The sequence below is a fragment of the Sinohyriopsis cumingii genome, chromosome 6 (assembly GCF_028554795.1).
Source record: "Sinohyriopsis cumingii isolate HCF-2022 chromosome 6, ASM2855479v2, whole genome shotgun sequence".
NCBI classification, from domain to species: Eukaryota; Metazoa; Mollusca; class Bivalvia; order Unionida; family Unionidae; genus Sinohyriopsis; species Sinohyriopsis cumingii.
Genome location: NC_142966.1, coordinates 50952642 through 50968478, shown reverse-complemented (window position 1 = coordinate 50968478; position 15837 = coordinate 50952642). Strand labels below are relative to the sequence as shown.

The 15837-nt window shown below is 35.0% G+C and overlaps 1 protein-coding gene across 4 annotated transcripts in view; it reads left to right on the top strand.

The window, feature by feature from the left end:
- The window catches only part of LOC149796913 (uncharacterized), a 64675-nt gene that overhangs the window by 11261 nt on the left and 37577 nt on the right, over positions 1–15837 (top strand). The window lies entirely within an intron of this gene.

Here is a 15837-nt window from a genome sequence, read left to right as displayed (position 1 = left end):
AATCCACACGAGGTTATCTACGCTGACTCGTATGGATTAGCTCCACCCAGAGAATTTTTAAATTATGTATCTCAGTTAAATATTCCAACGTGGTATTCTACGCTACCAACACAAACACTAACTGATCCTCCGATATGTGGCCCTGAAGCAATAAATGTTCTTGCAGCGATATCTAGGTCGAATAAACCATATCATAAAACAGTCCACGAGTACACGTCAGATAAATTAAATCAAAAACAAAAGTATAATGGTTGACATCTACGGTAGATCTCTACTAACAAGAACAATAAAAAAAATATTAGAAAAAGAAAAAATTGATGCTGGTGATTTATCTAAATACGCAACAAAGGATGATATTAATAATCTTTTATCGCTAGCAGAAGCAGATCCTGGTGAGGTTGCTGTTCTTCAGGATGAACACGGCAAGCTAAAAACAAGTAACATTAAAATAGGTGATATAATCAAACGAAATGAATATGATACTCACGTAGGTGATTTTAATGTCATTAAAGAAAATATTAAAAAGGTTAATGAAGATATTGAAATTTTAAGTAATTTAACAGGGAATATAAATAATTTAGTGCGTCAAAAAATCGATATATTATTATATGATGGAGAGGTTCGTGATATTAATGTAAAACTTAATAATCGTGTGAAAATCACCGGTGATATAATGTTAGGAGAAATTAATATGAATAAAAACAAAATATCTTCACTAGGAGATCCAACAGCAGGTGAAGATGCTGTGACAACAAAATACGTTGATGATGTAGATTTAAGATTACGTGGTCTACAAGAAGAATATAATCAACATCTAGGCACATACGCAGCTTTTACAAGTTTTAGAAGAAATACTTTAGAACTAAACAAAGTAACTATTGAATTTTTTGGAAAACCACCTGTGGTTAGTATAAAGCTCGCAGAAATTAAAAATTTACTTGATAATGTGGTTCGTGTGGTAGAATCATCTTCATCTGCAACGTGGACAAGAGCGGATAATACAATAAAATATACTCCAGCTGTTACTGGCATATACAGATTATCAGTAATTAGTCCAATGAAATTTAGAGTAATTATAGCTGGATTATCAATTGAATCTCCTCACCCAGTAACAGTTGAATTACAAAATGATACTGAAGTAGCATTTGAATTACAGCCAATTGATAATATTTTATTTGGAGCAACTTACTCATACGTGTTAGAATTTCTAGTTAATAAAATAAATGGCAGAATACAGATATAATCAGGCTCGTGCATGGCAGATGTCGTTGAAGAGTATCATCGACGTCTATCAGGTAAAAATAAAAAAAATATCAACGACGATTAGATATCATTGATGTTACCGTTTATTCTGTTTCAGCTGTAATAGCTGGTGCTGGAATATTATCTGCGGTAACCATGACAGCTCCTGTGGTTATTACCATAATTGTTTCTGCAACCACTACGCTGGCTGGTGTATTTAACGTCATAACTAAAAAAATATCCTCATGTACCAATACTTTTGCAGATATCTCAGTTTTATTTGATATAAAACACTTATCTGATGGAGATTTTTACAGTTTTATAAATACAAAAAATGAATCTACCTTTCAATGGACTTTTACTGATGAGCATAAAAAATTGGAAAAATGACAGTGATATCGGTTACTTTAGATGACAGTGATATCGGTTACTTTAGATGACAGTGATATCGGTTACTTTAGATGACAGTGATATCGGTTACTTTAGATGATGTTATTGAGGTATTTAAATATCTGAATCAAATTCATGAGCAACAATTAAAAATGTTAGTTGCAACTTTTACTGAGTGTGTTTTGATGTATCAAACTCATGTGATGAAATTATCAAACACATAGAAATACTGAATAAAATTGCGCTCGATATGGACGTCTTAATACACGATTAATTCAGATGATAATGTATGGTGCTGATGTAACGGGAAGAAGTAAAGATAGATTTTTAGCCGCGTACTCATTAACTGAAGAAACATTACCAAATTTTAAATTACCTGGATACAACGTAGATGAAATGAAAACATCTCTCACTAAAACCATTGATGAAATGTTTCCTAAATTACACGCCGCATGGAAAGAAAAATTACCACCACCAGATATTTTTAAACGTGATAACGCTGAAGACGGTACCGGACGGCATATTTCACCTGAAATAGTTAATATAACCAATGTTATCGCGGTTAATCTCAATTGTGATATCGTTGAAAACAGCTACGTCGCTGATGCAACAGTATCAGATCAAGCTAAGCAGGGGTTCGTTTTGTATTCATTTTCACCAAAGGATCCACCAGGATTTTTAGTCATACAAGAACCAATCAATCCTGTTTATCTTAGATGTCATAATAGTTTGATACAGCGAGTAAATTTTTCACTAACTGATCAATCTGGACATTTACTTGATCTGCGTGGAGAGACTCTGAGCATAAATTTATTGATAAAATCATAAGTAAAAAAAAATATATTATTTATTGATTTTTACTTTTTTAGTGAATTTCTTGAAAAAATCAGCAAATTTGACTGTTTTAGTCTATTTTTTTACTGTTTTAGTCGATTTTTTTATTTTTTTAGTCGATTTTTGACTGTTTTAGTCGATTTTATCTATTAGATCCGTTGGGCAGGTTACCTAATTCTCTAATTGATTCAATTAAATAAAATACCAAAGTCAATAAATACCGATAAAAATCACCAAAAATCAGTAAAATTAACTCAAAAATCAGTAAAATTAACTAAAAAATCAGTAAAATTAGCTCAAAAAATCGCTGATTTACTGGTTTTTATAGGTTTTGGTATTTTATTTAATTGAATCAGTTAGAGAATCAGGTAGTTTTACCCAACCTATTTAATGGGCAAGATCGACCAAAATAGTTAAAAATCGACCAAAACAGTCAAATTTTCTGTCAAAAAAACAGAAAATTACAGAAAAAAAAAAAAAAAAATTTATATAAAATAAAATAAAATTTATTGATTTTCACTTTCTATCAGCTTTCTCAGTTGTCTTGCACGTGTATCAATCATTTATTTAGATTCATATTCATCAGATAATACCGATCGAATCTTTTCAACAGCACGAGCTAACGGAACAAAATCTGCTATCTCAGCCTCATCAATGTTAATCAGTGATTTATACATAGCAGATTGAATCTTTTTTTATGAATCTGTATTCGGACGACAGAGTGTATCTACCTTGTTGTTTGTGTTGTATTATGGTATCAAAATCCGCAGCAATTTTATCAGAATCTAGATCATCTGATAACGGTATTTCTTTGATTTTTAATATTTCAATAGATTTAATTATCTCGTCAATATTTTTCTGATTCATTATTTATAAATAATTTATTTATCTAATATAAGTGGATAATAACTAAATTCGATCCAGCTACCAAATTCATAAGAAAAGGCTGATTTATATTTTCCTTCTGCAACATTTCGTACCATAGCTGAATTAATACCAAAGTATTTACCAGCCGAATACATAGATTGGAAATATAATTCTTCATTTGTTTCTATGTTGATTGATGTAACCGCCTTAGAAACTCTGCGTCCACCTGCATCGCCTTTCTGTAGGTTTTTACTTTGTTTATTGCTTGAAGGTTATCTATGGAATTATTAAGTGGATTTCCATCGATGTGATCTATCACAAGATTATCTTTGATTGGTCCATTGAAACATTCATAAATAAATCTGTGGTTATAACAATGTGTTTTCCCAACCGTAAATCTAAGATAACCATGTTGATTAACATTACCAACAGATTTTTTTTGTTCTAACGTGTCTGACCGTACCATCAGCTGATGCCTCGTAGTTATCATAGATAGGATGCTTCCTGTATATGGGATTCATTATACTATATTCCATTTGTTTAAATCAAAGTTTGTCTGAAAACCTATTTAAATAATCCTCCTCACACTTGATAGCAGTATCACTATCAGGAGATTTTTTTGTCGTAATGTCGTTTCAGTTCTCTGTATTTTTTTCCACCACATCCTGCACAGATTCTGGTTTTTCCTCTGATTCCAATGTTGCATCTGATACATCTCGTTGGACCAACTCCACCTCGTCGCATATAAGCTAGATGTATCCCACAGTATTCTTTTTTACACGATCTACCACAGCAAGTAAACGAGCCAACCATGAGCCATTTGCACTGATTCATTATTTATTTAAACAAATACTTGTTTAAAATATAATAAATGTTATTTGATCTCGATGAGGCAGAGTATATTATTCCTGAAGTAGATCAAGCTAAAAAAGAATTCTACGATGATGGAGCAGCTCATGTGTGGTCTACGTGGAAAACAACAGATATTGATAACACAATGAATGATACACGAGCTAAAAAGATAATTGATTAACTCAGTAACGATAAATTCATATTCAGAATAAAATTTATTGTGAACAACGAAAACGACGTTTGGATCACACGTGATAAACGCGATCCAGTAATTAATGGCAAAAAATCTGTTACTGTGAGTAATAATTCTAGACCAGGATTACTAACAGGTATTGATAAACCACATTATGTACGAGCTTATCCTGTAGCAGATGTTGTTTATGGCATCTACAGATTAAATAAACCTATTGCTGAGAATCTTGCTAAGATGAAAATGTTGGTAAAAATAAACTGTGTAGCTGAGCGAGTCATAGAGCACTTTACAAACATAAAACGTGGAAACGGTTTAACAGATTTACGGCTAGAAAAAATAAATAATTGGGCCGAATCAGTTGCTGATGGTGCATCAATAAGTGATGTTGCTGCATTATCAGCGAAATTAAAATTCCCTATAACGGTAAAAACTCTATCGGGTGAGATATTATATTCATCTGCGTATAAATCGAAAGGAACTCGTATCGAAATAATTGATCACAACTCTCACGCTTGGAGTAGATCAGTAACTATTTTTCCTCGAGATCGTAATATTAAATTCTATTCCGTAGATAAATCTACGGGAAACATGTTTGATTTTATTTATGAAGTGAGTAAATCAGATCCAGTATCTGTCTGGTTATTTTCTAGTGATGAGCGATACGATCAATTTGTCAGACCCAACGGAGACATGTATCGAAGTGAAAAATTACACGACTCAATGACAGCAATAGCATAAAAATACTCAGTAAATAAAGATTTACTTGTTAGTTGTTTCACGATTCCATATGTTGTTGCTCACGCAGCAAGAGAGAAAAATTCGTGGAAGCCAACTAGAAAAGAATATCTTAAAGATATTCAGCAGAGTTGTGTTGAATACGGTCATGGAGGATTATGGAACACAGATTATAATTTTATTAATATGATTTCGTTTGATATGATAGCATGCTATCCAGGTAGTTTTCTAGGATACGGCGAGTGCAATAAATATTTCACTCAATTTGGTCATCCTACCGACGAGATGACAAGAGTATCGATTAACGGTCCGTTGCTAGAGTTGATTTTAACAGGATTTGCTAGAGTTGTATCATATGAATTTGCTGCAGGGTTACATAAAATATGCTACGTTTGGTTTGGTGAACATTTCTCAGAACAAAGATGGGTTCCAATAGTGCTATTGAGGTACATGTTGGATTCTGCGATGTTAACGTCGTTAACAGTTAGTGAAGCAATCATTTCATATCAGAAACAATTTGATGTTTGGCTACCAACGGAGCACGACGACCCTAAGGATTTAGGTAGAAAAATTATTGGTAAGTTTACTCAAGGTGGTGTATATGATCATCAACGACATCATTGTAGATTAATTATGGATGAAGCTGAGTTGGATTTTACAATAGCTGATACCGCTGAGAGAGGAATATTTTGTAGCAGAGAAGATATTTATATCGCAGATGGAACAAAATTAGGTACCGTGGTTAGCTATCTCGAGGGAGAGTCACCGCAGTATACTCATTTAAGATCATCAATGTTAGCTTATGCAAGTATAAATTTATTATCGATGATAAACAGATTCCCTGATACCGCAGTCAGAGTAGCTACTGATTCATTTTATATTGATAAAAAATACCTACCAGAGTTAGAAAAATTAACAGGAAATGGTTCATGGGGAACATGGCGAGTGAAAGATGAATGCATTTTACATTACTGTGAAGACGCTGGTGTAGTTGCTGAAGAATAATACTACTCAGATAGTGTGTTAGAAACATCAACAGCACCAAATGTGTATGACCCTGCTGCGAGATATAAAATAGTCTACATAAACGGACCAGGTGGATCAGGAAAAACAACTAGAATGATAGAATTTTTTAAGAACTCTGATGTAATTGTTCTGACGCCAACACATCGGTTAGCGCGGGAGATGAAACAGCGAGGAGTTAATTCATCCACGTATCACAGTTTTTTCAAATAAAACGGTGGTGCATGGAGTCCATCTCGAATGGGAGAAAAATATATAAATAAAGTTATTATCTGGGATGAGATTTGTACTGTATTTGTTGGTGTATTAAAATGTTCTTAGACTGGTTGCTAACAAAAAATGTTGCTATAATAATGTGCGGCGATCACGGTCAACCAAATCCTATTGATGGAGAATCACCTCATGAATGGCTAAAGAATGTTGTTGACTATTATGAAGAGGTTGATACCGATTACAGATCACTCGACGGTAGATTAAGTGAATTTAAAAAAACTACTTCGATTAAAATCTAATAAAATTAAATGTGATGTGATGAGAGAAGTAATTCCAGAAACATCAATGAAAGATTTTTTATTAACGTGGACTCCAAATGATCTGATAGTAGCTAGCAGAAAAATAATCAGAGATGTACTTCAACAAAAATTATTTAAGCTACATCAAGAAAAATTTCCATTGACGCCTGTACCATTATGTTATAGACCAACTGATACTAGATTGCAAAATATTGATGTTGATATACCTGGACGAGGGAAGCAGAATTTAGTATTAAATGATATCGTTACCGTCGATATTAATTTAGCTGAAGAAGCACTAAACACAACAAAATCTCCGTGGACCCTGGGATATGCTATGACTATTCATTCCTCACAGGGATTAACTATCTCTGATACCAGAGTCTGGATTATCGATGACTACATCGAGTAGTCTAATTTGGTGTATTTAGTTGTTTCTAGAGTGAGAAAAATATCTCAATTAGGTAGAATTATTCTAGATAGATTGATTATCAACGACGAAACAAACGAGTACGTGATAATAAAAAAATTATTTAGCTACAAACAATTTGATAAAAAAAAATGATCATGAATTCGATTTGGATGTGGATTTCATTTTATCACTGAAAGAGAAACAGGATAACCACTGTAGTGGTTGTAATTGTATTATGACTTAGAGTTATCAAAAAAATTATTCAAGACAATTCACCGTAGACAGAATAAATAATAATCTAGGCCACAACAGAAAAAAATGTTACTCTAGCATGCTTAGAATGCAATCGACTTGGAGTTGATTATTTAAGTGATCGAGGAGGTAACTGAGTATCAACTGGAATTACTTGTAATTGTTCACGTGTAAAACCGCGCTGAGGAGCAAATACATCAAGCATATAAATTGCTGGTCTACCTGATGATCTTGTTACAGATACTATTCTGTGTGTTGTTACACTCCAAATAGGATCTGTTGCTCTTTTTCTGCCACCCTCAGCTTCACCTGGTTTATATAAATATCTAACAATAACATCACCTAATACCGGTCGAGTTGAAAAATCTCTTCTACGGATTGGTATAAAATCTTTTTGTATAGCAACCGACGGTTTCATATTTATTGCTCTTGTTGTTTCATTATTTATTGCTGATATAACACTTGGTAACCTAATAACCCAGTCATTGGATCTTTTATTTTGAATAAACTCCATAGCATATTGATAACCAAATAGCCGCTCAGCTAGTGTTTTATTAAATCTCTCAACAATAGCTTGATCGTTGTGAATATTAACTTTTCCTCGTCTTATTTTTGTATTTTTCTGTTTCATTAAAAAAGTAACAGCACCAAGAAACTCTCTTCCAGAATCAACCTGAAGTAATCTTGGCCACGTTAGCGGACCTCGTTGATATATTTTCTCAAATGCTTTAGCAACCTCAGTTGCTGTTTTAGTTATTAGCGGCTCAGCTTCTTTGTATCTGCTAGCGATATCTACCACAGTTAGTACATACTTGTAGGTTTTATCGTTGACAGTATCGTATGGCAGAAACATTATATCAGCCTGATGAACCTCATTTGGTACGCTAACATCAAAGTGTGCGTATTCTATTCGTTTAGGTGGTGGCAAATAAATCTGCCAAATTGCCTGCTTAGCTAACCACGCAGCAGCTACTGATGGTTTTACCTTAGCAGCCTTTGCTAGTTTTTTAATTGCTGATTTACCCTTCCAAAATCCAACAGGAGAATAATAAATTTCTTCCATAATATTAATTACCAGCACCTAGAACTAAGTTACCTTTCATAGCAGTATTAATTATCCAACTAGCCAATCTTTCTTTGACGGTTTTATTTTTTATAGAATTTAATGTATGAATCAATTTTACGTCAGCTAGATGTCGTTGTTGTAGATCTTTACTTCTATAAGCGATATCATGAGCTAAACACGCTCGATCAATTGCATTTATAGGATCCTCACCAGGATTCGGTTGATCCTGATTATTTAATCTGATATCGAGTCGTGTTCCTGGTCCACAATAATTATATCCCGGTAGATGCTTTTCTCCAGGATATTTAGACCAAAAAAATCCTGGTACTGACATTAACTTTGCTGCAACATCACCTCCGTATCTTCTTCGTTTTTTTAAATTGTTTCTGATTTAGTTGATTTCTGACCTGATGAGGTGAATCTAAACCTTTTTGTGCCACATATTTCACATGTACCAGTAACAGATGATCTATTGTTGCGTGTGGTAACTGTAGTCAAGTTTGTCGTTGGTGTACGCGTTTTACATCTCACACAATATAAATCCATAATATAATTATATCATGAATGTAATTGATTTTTCAGCTACAAAAAAAATCGGTACCAGTCAAACATCATGCTGTGTTACCAAATTCAATTAGAATGATAATAATTGGCCCATCTGGATCAGGTAAAACTCAGTTGTTGTTGAATTTAATAATGAGATGGCTAAAATGGGATGAACTATATTTGGTTGCACCATCTGTAGATGATCAACGATGTTATCAGGTATTAAAAGAGTTTAATGAAAACGCAGCCTTGCTAAATAACGGAGAAAATATAATCGATTTTATCACCGATGTAGAAGAAGCTCCTTCCGTTGATGCTCTGGATGGTTCGACTAATAATTTAGTAGTCTACGACGATGTGATGTTAGATAAACAATCCAACCCAGCCAGAATCTTCTCACGTGGACGACATAAAAACACCGATGTCATTTATGTAACTCAGAGGTATACTCAAATTCCTAAAGTGATCAGGGATAATTGTAATATGCTAGCTGTCTTTAACGGAGTTGATACACATACACTAAGAAATATTCACCAAACCTGGTGTAGCGGCGATATGGATCTAAATAAATTCAAGAATTTCTTTGGCCGAGCTCAATCAACTCCGTATGGATTTGTGACAGTAAATCTATGTGATCCTAGAACCAGATATCGAATCGGTCTAGATAGGATATTTTGATACTGATCATGTTAAATTTTTCATTTAAACACTACAGCAGCAGGGAGGGCGCTACCAACAGCTGGTCGTATAAAATCTAAACAAAAAATAAATAAAGTCATATATAATTTATTCTGCAGCTATGCTTCGAACTAAGAGTTCATTTCCAGGTTGGGGTCCAACAAAAATAAAACTCTCCCAGGAAGCCTTTATTTGATAAACGGAGTCTTTCTACGGATTAGATTTCTATAGAAGCTTTATTTTTTGTCGGAACCCTTAGGTCTGTTCGCCCTCCCTGCTGCTATGACAGTGTTAACAAATCCAACCCAGATATAGACGGAGTGATCGCTTCTGTCCGCCTGTATCAGTTTTCACTCGATTTCTATTCGTGTAATACCTTTTGCTAGACGATCCGCTTCTCATTATCATGTTGGCAATCGCTGAATCCTCTATACTTCATTGAGCGGATTTATGGATGATATTACTAGCTGGGGATAGCATTGTTGCTGTTGATGGCAGTGTAACCGCCTTTGAATGTCGAGTCATTAATCGCTGTAGTCGATCTAGAAGCGATTAAATCGCATGCAATCTTAGATTTTTCAAACCATGCGCAGTAACATTTATGATGTTATCAATGATTCGCTTTACAACTTGCTTGGCTATTGGTGCGGCTGGCGATGATAATTCCGCAAGCATCTTTGGTGCGCCTGTAAATAATCCACAAACAACATCTCCTAGACCAGTTACTTAAGATGTGGTATAAATTGATTCATCTTGTTTACAGAACGCACTGGTATCACACGTCCACTTGTGACTGTTAATGTATTTAAATATCAAGTCGAATTCTAATATACAGTTTGCTTATCTTGGTCCACAAAGGTTAAACGATTATGTCAGCCAACCTTTATAAGATGGATGATACTCGGTAGCCGCGGAACTAATTGATGTCAGATGACTAGAAGCGTCATTCGGAGAAAACCCTAAATAATACACAAATATGGTATGCTTCATAACTACTACTATGGCGTTACGGGTGAGATTGACCTGTTATGTGGTGACGATCCTGACAATATCTGGAGCGAAATGTTAACTGGTATCGTTGTTACCTGCACAAAAAATTCGTTCCTTTAGGGAAATCTCATTACTATCTTCAGGTCAACCAACAACTGTGCTATATGACAACTGTGCGGTATCAACCGCATACTCTTAAGATTTAATCAAGATGGTACAGCTGATTGTGATCTGGTGTGATCTCGTGTGTGTGTATTTTAATGGTAGGTTCATTTCTAGCCATCAGTGCGATCCTCCATCGAATCTCATTATTTATTGATTCCAGTTCCATGTACCCGTGAGAAGTCCAATAACGTTCTTCTTTGGTGGCACCACTGTTTGCCAAAATCACAAGCGAGTTATTTGCCGGGAAACCTACAAATGGCTGCGATAGAATATTAGGCCAACTGAGATAAACGCGCAACTCTATGCTAGTGAGATCTTGATCGTGCGACATTCCAGCCTCGGTGATTCGTGTTGAAAACGTCACATAAAATTCAGTGTTCGTTGATGAGATAAAGATCATAGAGATAAGGCTCTGGGTTGTATTTGCAACAAGACTGCACTACAGCACTTTCGCGTAAAATACGAAGTGCAGCAGAATTCATCATCGGTGTATGCGCGTTTGTTATATACATCATCGATTTCTTCATGTATCAACGCGCGAAACATTCCGGGTTCATGGTGTCATTAGCGAGCAACCGCGAAAAATTGATGCGGTCTCATTAATGGATCTGGTGCCTTGTTGTGGGTCACATAGTCCATCAAGGCATCTTCCTTTCTTTTATTGTTCTTCCATTATTGTAGCAAATTCTTCAAACTCGGGCGAGGATTTATTCGAGGGTTCAGGTCCCCATGAAGGTGCAGGTGTCCTACGAACTTTAATTGATTCTCGAAGCATTTCAAATTTCTTTCTCCACGTACATTCGTGTGCAGGTACAGGCCCATGTGGATTTGTCGCCTCTGCATGTTTATCTGCTTCATGGGTTGGAAAGAATTCTTTAAGTGGAGGTGGAGGTCCATGCTTTGCAGTTGCATAAAATCTTTGAATAGTTCATGATCTTCGTCCTGTTTTCCAGCTTCATTTGTGTCAATTACTCTACTATAAAAGTCAAACAACTCGCCAGTAGCAAATTTAAATCCAGTAAATTCCACGTATACCCACTTGGTCCATACAAGTTTTGTTGGTTGTTGGGACACACATTTAAATATCACATGTTGTATAACACAAGTGTGTCTTCACATTGTGTGAGATGCCACACGAAAACATGTGCTGCAAATCCAGCGCGGGTTCAAACACGTAATGGAAGAGCTTCAATTACCGGAACATGAATTCGGCGTGGATAAATGAAGTTCACGTTTGTCGGACCGTTGGGGTCCACCGGTAAACGCGGGTTTAAAAAAGAGTCGACTGATTAAGCCACCGAACACACTTCGCAAGTAAATAAAATATCTCAAATTTGAAGTCAAGAGCCTGTTGAGAAAACATGCATGTGCTCGATCCCTATAATAAGCTAATATGAAACCCACGCCATTTTAAATTATATTCCAAGGCTTTTTATATACATGTCCATACATGGTCAAGTGTAGTGGCAAACATACATAGTCTTGGAATAATAATATTTAGGTTTCTCAAATACTGCTAGCACTTCCGCCAGGAAAATATTTTTTGTAACTGTCACATTGACGAGTACCAATTTGGCTGACTGTTGTAAAAGGTCAAGAAAGGTAAAATTTTGCTTTGAGGTATATAATCGGGAAGCCAGAATTATGCTTTCATGATTAAGTCTTTTTTCATTTGGGAATTAAATGAAAATGCGAAAAATAGAATCATTGTTGATTGTATTTAAATTATAAAATAGGTGTTTACTATTTGTAACATTAATCATAATGATGAACATGTGTGCAAGTGTGGGTTGGATGGACGATTCAGTCACGTGGATTCTCTTACGATGTGGGTTATTTTGACATCAGTTACGTAGAAAGTATTGCAACATGGATCGAGTAGGACATTATTGTGATGTAGAGCCATAAGGGTATATATAAGGGCGTAGATTTGATAAATTAGTTCATTCTAAATTGTCGTTTCTTTCATTATTGTCTTAATATCAGTCTGTCTTTAATGTTGTGTTTAGCTACATTTGGAAAGAAAACTTTTTTTTTGGTATTATCCATTGGAATTACAAAGTGGTCATTGACTCTGGACTAAAATTTCTAGGATTGTTTTGAACTTATTCAAAAGGGTTCTGTACAACGCTATTGTGATGCAACAACACTGTTGACACATCAGCACATTTAAGGACCTCGAATTCATTCATTCAGAACACTATAATTTTGGACTTGTGTAGAACGTTTTATGGCTATTTTGGATTTAATTAATAATATTGTAAGTTCTTCTTAAATGTATACTTTGTAGCTTAGAGAATTACATTATTTATTACGCTTTACAAAACCTATTGGTTTTTACTTCTTTCTGTTGCTTAGTTCAAGACCATAAAGCGAAACCAGCAAGCTTTCACATCGCCATCCAAAGTGAATAACTTTATTTTAAATCCTACCGAGAAACATTTAGAAAATTTTAGAATGCTTGAAAAAGGATTAATTGCTCCAACTGCCTAGACAATATGATCTTTCGGAGGCAAATCTATCTTTGTTAAAACAATGAATAAATAATGTATTAGTTCAATATTTGGTAGAAAAGAATATTTTGGATAAAAGTGCTTTGGGTTAAATTAGTAAGTTTTCATCAGGCTCTACCTTGCAAATTACAGAATTGAAATTAAAATACAAGAATAAACTGGAGTTAAGAAAATTTGAGCGTCTGAAAAGTCTGCCAATCAATAGGCAAAAAATTTCGTTTGTTTTGTATGTGTGTGTGTGTGTGTGTGTGTGAGAGAGAGAGAGAGAGAGAGAGAGATCTAATCTAATCTGTCATGGAAAGTGTACTATTACATTAATTGTTTGTGGTCTTGCAGACTGTCACCGAATGAATTAGATAATTTCATTATAGTCGAAACTGGGTTTTTTTTCTCGGGATCCTGGTTGAAACCCCTCAGTCGGCCTGTTTCGTTGCAGCTGGCCTGCAGTGAGTAATCCTCATGGGCTGAGAGGTGCCATGTTGCCACCTCATTCACACTGGGCTTATCAAGGGCGGCGCTGCTCGTCCTCCAGCTTCAAGCCACTGCAACCATATCGAAGCAACTGGCTTCCTAGGAATCCCTCTTCTTGTTTACTTTAGACAGCACCGTGTTCACCTGCAAATAGTCGTCACGGTTGGTCTGTGTTCTTACTGCAGGGCGATATTTAGCTCTGAGTTGATTATAGTGGTTATAATGGTAGGTAGGTAGGTTGCTGCTGGTTACCCTCCAGGCGATACTTCCATTCCTGCGGTCGCCTCCAACCAAACATCCCATTCCCTTTTGCCGCAACTGCGTTTACTGTTCTGTTCCTTATCTCATTGGAATGTTATTTATTTTGACAATCTCCTAATGTCTTTAGGAAGAAAGCATGAGCCTAATTAGCAGAAGCCTATTGTTTACAAATTGACGCAGAAGCTTAGTCTGTAACTAGATTTACATTATACTTTGAGTTAAGCTTGAAAATGGGTTGTCTAGTTAGGAGACTACCTGTCACAGTGTAAATATCTCAAAATCGAGATAGTTAAGGTGTGATGAGAAACATGACAATTTTATATAGTACCAGTGCTAATCAAAACATAAAGCCCACACCGATTGATTGACTGGACAATATTCAAAATAGCTCTGTGATATCCAAAGTGAACGTAAGAAAGAACGGTTGTTGGTCATGTCAGTATAAAAGTCATCATAAATACTTTAATTTAAAAAATCTTACAAAGCATGTTTTCCACGAAAGTCATTAGTTTTGATTTGTTCTTTCATGTGCAACTATTGTTAATTTTCTGCGTTATGTCATTGTGAAATGTCACCAAAAAACTGTCCATTAAGACCTCCTTTCAATGGCTGGCGGCAGACTGAGCAGTAGACAAAGGTCATGAACGGATGTTTTCATAAACAGGTGACTTCAAATCTACCAATCGTCAATCATTATCAATACAGATTTGGTGGGGGCTGATTTATCTGACTATAATACAAGATGATTCATTTATTAAGAAAACACATCAATAAAGTTGCAGATTACTAATATAAAAGACTTCTTATTTTTATACATTGGTCAGAATATTATCATCGTATTGATGGGTCAGAATTCTCCGTATATATCTATTTTTATTGACTTAATGGCGCGTATTTTCTTCCTTTCCTTTTTTCCATATATGTACTATTTTACCTAATATCATAAACCTTGCAGAGTTGATTCATCTTGATAAGCTCTATACTGTTATTACAAATAAGGTCACTGTGACTAATATATCACGATTCATTCATTTTCTTGAAATTCGTTTTTAAATTTAATTTCTTAGATACTGTTCATGTTTGAGCTCTGAAACTTGATAATAGATCCTTTTTACAATCAAGTGTAAATTGTTCCTCGTGCTTGGAGCGCATAGAGGAATGCGTCTAACGATGTAAGCCACTGCTTGACATCAATCAATCCAAGATGGAAGAGCCACAACAGATGACACCTCTATTCAATGTCTCATATAATATACTAATCATAACTCTAGTGTATATGCACAGAAGAGGAATATTAATATGATCCTAACAAGAGTAGAAAAAAAAAACAAAGTGTACTCATCAAATGGAATTACTTTGATATTACATGATATTCCTAGAGCAAAAAAAGTTAAATATGCAGGAGTTACATTTTCCCAGTAAATGAATATCAATGATCGTATAGAATATTCTTGCGATAAAGCTAAACGTATATAAAACTCACTATACTGAACTAAATTATATGCAAATGGAATGAATTCTGTACTTTGTGTGAAAGTCTGGGAAAGAGTTAAATTGTCGTCTGCTTTTTATGGCTCAGAACTCGGGTCTAATATGACATATCAGGGCATTGAAACATTGGAGAAACTACAACGATATTTCTCCCAGAAAGTACAAGGTTTTAGAGATCGACTATTGGATCTACTACAGCATGATTGGGGTTGATTTCAATGGAAGCTCCTATAGATAAGCCAAAACTTGTATTTTTAGGTCGCACGTGTAGAACATCGGCAAATTTAACTGCAAAAATGGCTTTTCCTCTGGACCGTTGGAAATTTGATTTTCACCCCCATCAT